Raw genomic sequence first — 8,518 nt, 5'->3', positions numbered from 1 at the left:
ATTGATGCATACACTGAGACACACAGACATGCACTCATGCATACATTAACACACCCAGTTACAGACTTAAGCATACACTGTCAAACTCTGTAACACACTTATGCATACACTGACACACCCAGGTGCACACTGATGCATGTAGTAACATGATCACACATACACTATTACATAGACTGACACTCCCAGGCGCATATTGACACACCCAGGTGCCTACTGATGCACACACTAACACTCTCAGTCACACACTGACCCATATAATAAGATGCCCAGGCACACACTGATGGATACACTTGATCCAATTTTTTCCAATTCTCCAGACATAACAGTAGGAGTTGTGATTTAAACTCTCGGACAATAAGTTAATACCTTTTTATTTAATCAAATCCAATATTGAAGCCACCAAATTGCATAAGATTAATACCGGGAGCAACTGGTCTAAGCTTAACCTGAGAAATTGGAAAATTGACTTCCAGATAACTACCTCGATTGAGAAAGGAATCTAGAAATAGATATAGTTCTTTTGTAACATGGTTACATAACACCCTTAACGTGGTGCTGCCTGTTCAGTCACAGAAGACACCCCGTATCGAAGGGAAAAGTCCCTGGTTTATGGCAGAAATTTTGGAACTAAAAACTAAAAAAGAAACTTAGAGACTAGTAAGAGCCTGGAGGGAAAACTATGATGTGACTATGAAACTGACCTACAAGGATGCAGTTAAGAAATATCATTATGCTATCAGGGATGATAGAATGAAATATTTTACAGCCAATATTTTGACTGCCCCAAACTCCTCAAAAGAATGATATAAAATAGTAAGCAATCTAATAACTCCTAAGAATGCTAACAGGCCCTACCATCAGAAGACCGGTGGAACGCATTAGCAAAAAAAATTCTGGCAAAGGTTGATAACATATGTCAAACCCTGGGAGGAGATGAAGGGACCGTACCTATGGACTACCCAACTCATCAAAAATTGGGTATTTTTTTAGAGATGACAGTTGAGAAAACTACAGAGATTATCCCCTCTCTCAGGTCAGGGTCCCCAACTGATTCAGCACCCCCCAGATATTTTATTAAAAGGAGTCGTTTTACTCTAATGTACCTTCCCTAATATAAATATATTTTTTTGTGTCATTAATATTTATTGAAATTGAAATTGAGGGCGAGAAGCACAGTAGTACAGATGATGGAAAGCATTATACATTATACACCACATATCCATATGGTTTGTGACATAGTATGTATAGCTATGCTGCAATGGGAACCGGGGAAGGGGGCGGGGGTGAAAGGCAGGGGAGTGGTAGGGTGCAGCATACTTCGTATACATTATCATCACCATCATCCTAGGTGTTGTACAGGTACAGTCTAGTAGCATTACAGGTAACATGCAGTACATTTACCCAGGGTATCATATCGCTTCTTTTATGATGCGGCCGGATCTAGTCCTGATATCTATTTAGTAGGCTCTGGTGGAGGGGTGCTCGAACGGGGGGCTGTAGGGGGTGTGGAACTGCGCAGGCCTCCTAACGGATTATCCAAACTGGAAAGGTTCCATGTGTCTCAAGAGGTGGGCAGGGTGCGGGGAGGTGAGGGGGATGTTGTGTCTGGAATATATGATGTTAAAACGCAAACATTGACAACACCTGCCGTTACAACGCATGTTTTTACAACACATGCCATCACAACGCATTTTTAGAAACTCCAGTGAGTGCAACAGTAGGGTAAGTGTTTGATAGCGTAGGGGTAAAAATTACTATTCCCACTCCAGTGAGTGCAACAGTAGGGTAAGTGTTGGATAGTGTAGGGGTATAAATTACTTTTCCCACCTTCCCTGATTTCTATATGCCCCCGCCTCCCTTCCTGACTGTGTGTTACCTGAAATGTGTGCGGGTTTAGCCTCTCTCTTAAATGGCACTTTGTGTTGACTAGCGACTCTTATAAGTATGAACTTAGGAGGAAATTTAGTAATGGTAAATAGTCCAATGTATTTCCTTTCTTTCTTCTTCTGTTTTAATTCAACTTGAAAACTGAAGAGTTGCCGTTGCTGAAGTTGGTAAGTACAAATATATATATATTTATATCTACATGGGAAAACAGGTAAGTCTCTTATAGCTTTTGTCTTGTCAAACTGCGCAGTAGAAATGATTGTTCCAATAAGGTGCTGCGCAGAATGAAGAGATATTTTAACAAGCTAATTGTATAGTCTGGGTTGAACAGTTGTCTTCGGAAATAGCAGTATAATACAGTAATGAAAAAACTTCAGCCACACGTCCTTAACAAGGGCTTGACTTGGCCTCTGCAAAATGGAATCACTATTTTAGCCGGAGCCCAAAGGGTTTAGTCCGCTACTGATACTACCAGCTGGTTCAATAATCGCTGGAGAGTTCTATAAACTCCATACACAAGGCAAGCCCAGAAAAATGAGAAAAAGTATATGAGCTTACCCAGAGCCGGAGTACCAGATAGCCAAGGAATACGAAAGGGATGCTGGCAGTAATGAGGAAAAACGGTACCTGACCCCAACAAGCCAAACGGAATTCTTCCTCGCTAAAAACTAGACCCAGAATGCGAGCGAAGGAATTCTGTAAGGGAATAACAGGAGACGGAGAAATACTCTGAGAGTCTCTGAAGAGTCCTTGAGGAGCTGACTGGAAAATGCTGCTGTTCCGTAAACACGACGGTTGAAGTGCGCAGCATTCCAATCGCTCGTGCACGAAATAGCGGAACTGTCTGGAGAGGCAAAAAGACTAGAACGCTAACTCATGTTGGTGCGTTCTTCCTGATGGAAATCTTCTGCATGGAAATGGCAATGTAAATACTTCGCCACTCTTTGAGACCACCCCATAGGGGAATGAAGAATGGTGTAGCCTCCCTTAATCTTGAAGGTGGGAGCAGGTGATTGTATCTTAGCACATGTCTGACCAGCCCTGACACATAGCATATGGAAAAGTGCAAAAGCAAGTAAATAAAAAGCGAGGTTTCAATTTAGCTAAGAAAGGACAAAAGGAAAGAGTCATTAAGAGAAATAAATAAAACAAGAAAGCAAATAGTTTAACAAGGAGAGAGAGAGAGTTTAAAGAAATAAGAGTCAGAATGTTTCGCAGTAGGGTAATTCAGAATCTCATACGACCTATGAAGCAGCAGAAAAGGAAAAGATAAGCAATCAAGCAAAAGGAACGTGTTGAGGCTGTAGTTTATAAGCAATTTTACCTGATAGTTGATAAGGCATTTGACCTGAAGAGGAAGCTATTTATTTTGATTCTCAACAGAATGAGAACACTGGATAAAACAGTGTTGTCTATGAGGAGAAGAAGCCAAAACAAAAGACTTTTGAGTAGAAGTAATTTTTGCAAACTTTTCAGTGGTGAATGGAAGCATACTTACAGTACTGAGCCTTTCTTTAGTGAAGAAAGCTATTTGCAAGAGAACACATTAGTGCATGTAGCTGAAACAACTAGTTGATGTTATGAGGTGAAGGAGATGGTTCCTAGGAATGTTGAGGAAGTGATAGCTGAAGAGATGCAAGATAAGATGTAGACATGCCCCTGTATACAAATGGAACTGTTGCAGTATTTGAAGTGTTCTGCAGGAATCAATTGATACCTAGAGAAATTTCTATGTATCTTTCTGTGCAAAAGTCTGAAACAGAAAATTGGGATTTTGCTAGGAACAGATCCTCGCAAAGTAAGGAAGTATACAAATTTACAGGAATATTCATTAGCATGTCTATCAAAGAAAGTGTGCAAAAACAATAAGATGACAAACAAAATGAGCTTGAATCCAGTGGCAAAGTGAGCAAAGAAAGTGTGTCAAGAGCAGCTTTCATCACTTCAGAATGTTAACTGTTCACCACTCTAAAATGCAAAATTTAGTTAGGAGGCTTTACTATGCCCTATGTTTAGGAGAAATTAATAGAGCTCTTTTGCATGGTACAGTAGCAGAGGTAGAAAAGTTTGTGAAGATGTTCAGTTTTGTTCTTTGGTTCTGAACAGGACTCTAAGGAAAATGAGGAGTTGGTATGTGCATGTGTAGGGAAACAGGACGCAGGTATTAGTGTTGATAACTTTACAGAAGAGATTAAGAAGTTTAACACAGTTTCTTCTGAGAAACTAAACTGTTTGTATTTCTTGTCGACACACTCACAATGTAGTTGTATTCTCAAAAACTGAACAGAAGAACAGAGATAAGTGGCAAGAATTTAGCTGTTTATTTGTAAAGGAATGCTGTCCACACAACAAATTATATGTAAGTACGCTATTATAAGTTAGAGAATAACAAAATGTCAGTTAGAGCGGCACATAATAAACTAAAATTATTATCTATTCCACAAAAACTATGAGATATAAATGTTTATATATCGATTCGCATACAATGTGAATACCTCTTTCAAGTAATAGTCAGTATGGAACCGAAGACAGGAAAATGACTTCCGACAGAGCTACAGAAAGGCCCTAAATCAAGAGCGGTTTATTTACGTTTAAGTTTTAAATAGAATATAGAAATTGTAGGGATAGAGAGCGATTTTGATGGACTGGTTGTCATCCTAGAAAATACCAAGAGCATATGGTGATGCTTTTGATCTCCTTCAAATGAAACAAGCAAAATGAGCTCCCATTAGTGTGTGGGAGAAACGCTTAGAGGCTCGCTGTTTTCCACAACTATTTCCCACTGGGGCAGGTGGCCACTATGATGACTGCCCTGTACATATATTAATCACAGAAAGCTGCTCCTAGAGTAGTGTGACCCTATTACAGTTCTAGAACTGTTGTGAGTTGGGACATCTCACAAAAAGTGACGGACTGGCCTCACACACCACCTGGTGTCATGCTTCATCATCGGCCAGTCCTCGCCCTCCAAAACCTTCGTTTGATGGAGGGCGGGCATACACCTGGAAACAGGGATGCACTTCTAAACTAAAGAGTGGGGGCCCGTGGGGTGGAACGTGAGGTTAAAAATCATTATAGTTACCAGAAAAATTATTTATTGTGACCAATAACTATATGATAATAAAAACAAAAGGACGGTGAGTGGGGTATTTAGTGTCCCCTAGCCGTCTTGTGCAAGGTCGACATGTTTCTGCCTAGTTGGCCCGAGCGGGTCCAGGGCATTCATCAGGACCTAGAGTTACAAAATGGGGCTCCGTTCTTACCAACAGGTAGCAAGAAAGTACCACTGCGCGGGTGTGGCGGGGGCCACACTCCACTACCTAATTGGCTTCCAGCTGTCAAGCCTATAGGAAAAAGTGAACAATCAAATGTAAAGAAAAAAACTGTAGAAAAAGGGTCAAGATGTGAAAACATTAAATGGAAAGATACACGCATGCGTAATACCTTACGGTGAGTGACTAATCACGTGACATGTGCCACTCTATGTGAGTACACAAACATATCGAGAGTCAAAAAGTGCTCTCGTAAGGTTTACCCTAATTGGAACAACTACTTGCCACATGGGGGGAAGGGAGGAGACACTCCTGTTCAATCTAAAGGGATAGAAGGAAAATATAATAGTCAACAGACTATAAGTGCCCAGAGTATGGACCCTTGCAAGCCTGCACGCAGGAAAAAACCACAATCATTCATACTGTAACCCACCAGAGGGGTTAAGTTACGTAGTATTAGCATTCATACTCTTACTGTCTGAGGCGGGGTGTCCCGTGTTCAGCCTATGGTGTTGCTCCTCGTCCTCCCGAATGTGGGAGTGAGACCGCGGGGTCGAGTTTAAATAGTGTGCTTGATGGTTAGATTAGAATCAGCCTGATGTAATTGCGGCTATGAAGAAGTTCCTGGTGCGTTATTTCCGGAGTCCGGAGTGAGCGTGAAGGGGATGCATGCAGCGCGGTGCCTGGGTGTGCAATGGCCATTGGAATTGGCCAATCATATCGTCCCGGCTGCAACGTGAGCCCAAATATGGGTGGCAAGTCAGCGAACCCGCCCATGGAAGTCGTCACGTGTGAGCGTGCGCGTCCTGGGTTGTCTGGGAAACGCAAAGGTGACGTAGTGAAGGTAAACAACGACACGTACTACGAAGCCCAGTCGAGGGTATGGAAGTGGGCGTGGGCCAACATGCAAAGCCCGTAGTGCTTGTAGAGACGGGGAGAGCGTGGGGGGTTGTCAAGGTGATGTGGGGATTGCGTGATGCAACGGTAGTGATCCGCAACAGACCCCCTATAACACTCAGAGCTAAAGTTGCCTTCAACTTGGTTAAATATGAAAGAGCGACTCAAAGATGGGGGGGAGGAACCAAAAAGCCAAAGAGACGTGCGTGGAGTTAGAGTGTTGTCGAGCAGCTCCTGTCTCTCGGTTTTTGTGCTTAAGAGTAAGGGGGGACTAGGGGCGATATTACCAAGCCCTAGAGGCGCAATGGGAGACAGATGAAGGGGGGTCGGTTATCGTAGCCATAGAAGGTATTACCAAGGGTATGGTACAATAAACAATGGCACAGAGGGGAAAGGGTGGCCAGGTTCCAGTCAAAGACGGTAGATGTACATGGGTAGATAGATTATCTATGCAGTTGAAGCCATGGGATGTCGTCGTTAAGGCCCTTCTCATGGGATCGCAGGCGGAATACCCAACGTTGTTCTTTAATATGAAGGGCTTTAGAGAGGTCAAATCTGCTTCTGTTCATGACTTCGAGGATGGTCCAATGGAGGTCAGTGTCTTTATGGTGTTTTTCCAAAAAGTGGCATGTGAGTTTTGTATTCGTTTTTTTGCATCTTATGGTGCTGCAATGTTCATTGATGCGTACCTTGATTTTTCTGGTTGTCATGCCCACGTACTGAAGATCACAGGGGCATGTTAGAAGGTAAACAACATTCTCAGTATTGCAATTGCTAAATTTGCGGAGTTGCCACGGTTTACCTGTGCCTATGTTGACTTCTTTGGTGTTGGTAGTAAGCTTGCAGGAAGTGCATCCACCGCACGTGAAATGTCCCATCACTCGTGGTAGATCCCAAAGCCTCTGTTGTTCCGTGCCCTCTGTGGTTGGCATGGTGGCGTGAACAAGTTGGTCTCGCAGGTTTTTGTTCCGTTTAAAAGCAAAAAGTGGGGGATCCCACTGTTCTCCGGCGCTGTTCAGGATGTTCCATCTTTTCTTGATTATCTTCTGTACTGTGTTTGAAACAGGGGTGAATGTTGTAACACATACTGTTCTTTCAGTGTTCTCCTTTGTTATATCCTCCAGAAGTGCTTCCCTAGGGTTGTTCCTTGCTCGTTTCTTAGCTTTACGTACCATTTTTTTGGGGTAGTGGCGAGCAACAAGTCTTTTCTCAAGGTGGGATGCTTGTTCTTCGTATGTGGAGATGTCAGAGCAGTTCCTTCTAACTCGAAGGAATTGTCCAACCGGGAGGTTCTGTCTCAGGGCCTTGGGGTGGTAGCTCTCGTAGAGTAGAAGACTATTCCTGTCGGTGGGCTTGTTGTGCACTTTAATGGTAATCCCCTCGTTATTCATAGTAATGTCCAGGTCGAGGAAGATAGCGTGGTTCTTATTGATTGTGTGGGTGAACCTAAGGTGTACATCTTTGGTGTTAACCCACTGGACAAATCTTATTGCTTCTTCCTCTGATCCATTCCATATTATATGGTGTACATATACCAGCAGCTGAGTACCGGTCAACCAGATTATATTCAGAGGGTCCTAGATTTCGCCAGTGTATTCCATAGGCGATAGGGGCTTCGCCTGATTTACAAGGCAGCGTTAAGCCACTTAGGGCCAGATGTGCGACCCGTCAATTAGCGAGTCACAAATTGCTTCGCATTTGCGACTCGCTAATTGGAATGCACAACAGTGTCTCAGAAACTGTTTGTGATTCCTAATGGGGTCACAAATTGCATGCCTCATTAATATTAATGAAGCAGGCGCAATTTGTGACCCCTTTAGGACTGGCTAGCATTCACAGGGATGGTGGCCTGCTGGGGTCAGGAGACCACCATGTCTGTGACTGCTTTTTTAATTAAGCAGTTTTTTTTTTCAAATGTAGCCCGTTTTCCTTAAAGAAAAACGGGATGCATTTAAAAAAAGAAAAATGAAACTTTTCAGTTTCATTTTATTTAGGGCAGCTCTTAAAAAATATTTTCCCACATACTCAAAAAGGGAAAGGGGTCCCCTGGAGACCCCTTCCCCTTTGCGAGTGGTTTACCACCTACTTGAAGTAGGTGGTAGACTGCGAGTGTTTTGCGGCCGCAAATACGGCCACAAAACATCAGTACATAGCCTATCGAGTCACTATTAGGAAGGAACGCCCCTTCCTAATAGCGAAAGTCGCAAATGCTATTTTGAGAGTCACTGACTCGCAGAATAGCATTTGTACATGCTATTACCCTTTTTTGCAGCCACAAACGGGAGGATCTCCCGTTTGCGGCCGCAAAAAGGTCATACATCTGGCCCATTACTTGGCTTAACAGTGCCTTGTAAATAAGATCCCCTTTCACCCAATGCTTCGAGTGAAAGGGGTGGGCAGTGGGTGTTGCGGTGGGCGTTCCACCGCAACACCCATTGATTTTGACGCTGCCCCCTATTTAC

The sequence above is a fragment of the Triturus cristatus genome, chromosome 6 (genome assembly GCF_964204655.1).
Source record: "Triturus cristatus chromosome 6, aTriCri1.1, whole genome shotgun sequence".
Taxonomy (NCBI): Eukaryota; Metazoa; Chordata; class Amphibia; order Caudata; family Salamandridae; genus Triturus; species Triturus cristatus.
Note: the sequence above shows the minus strand (reverse complement) of the source record.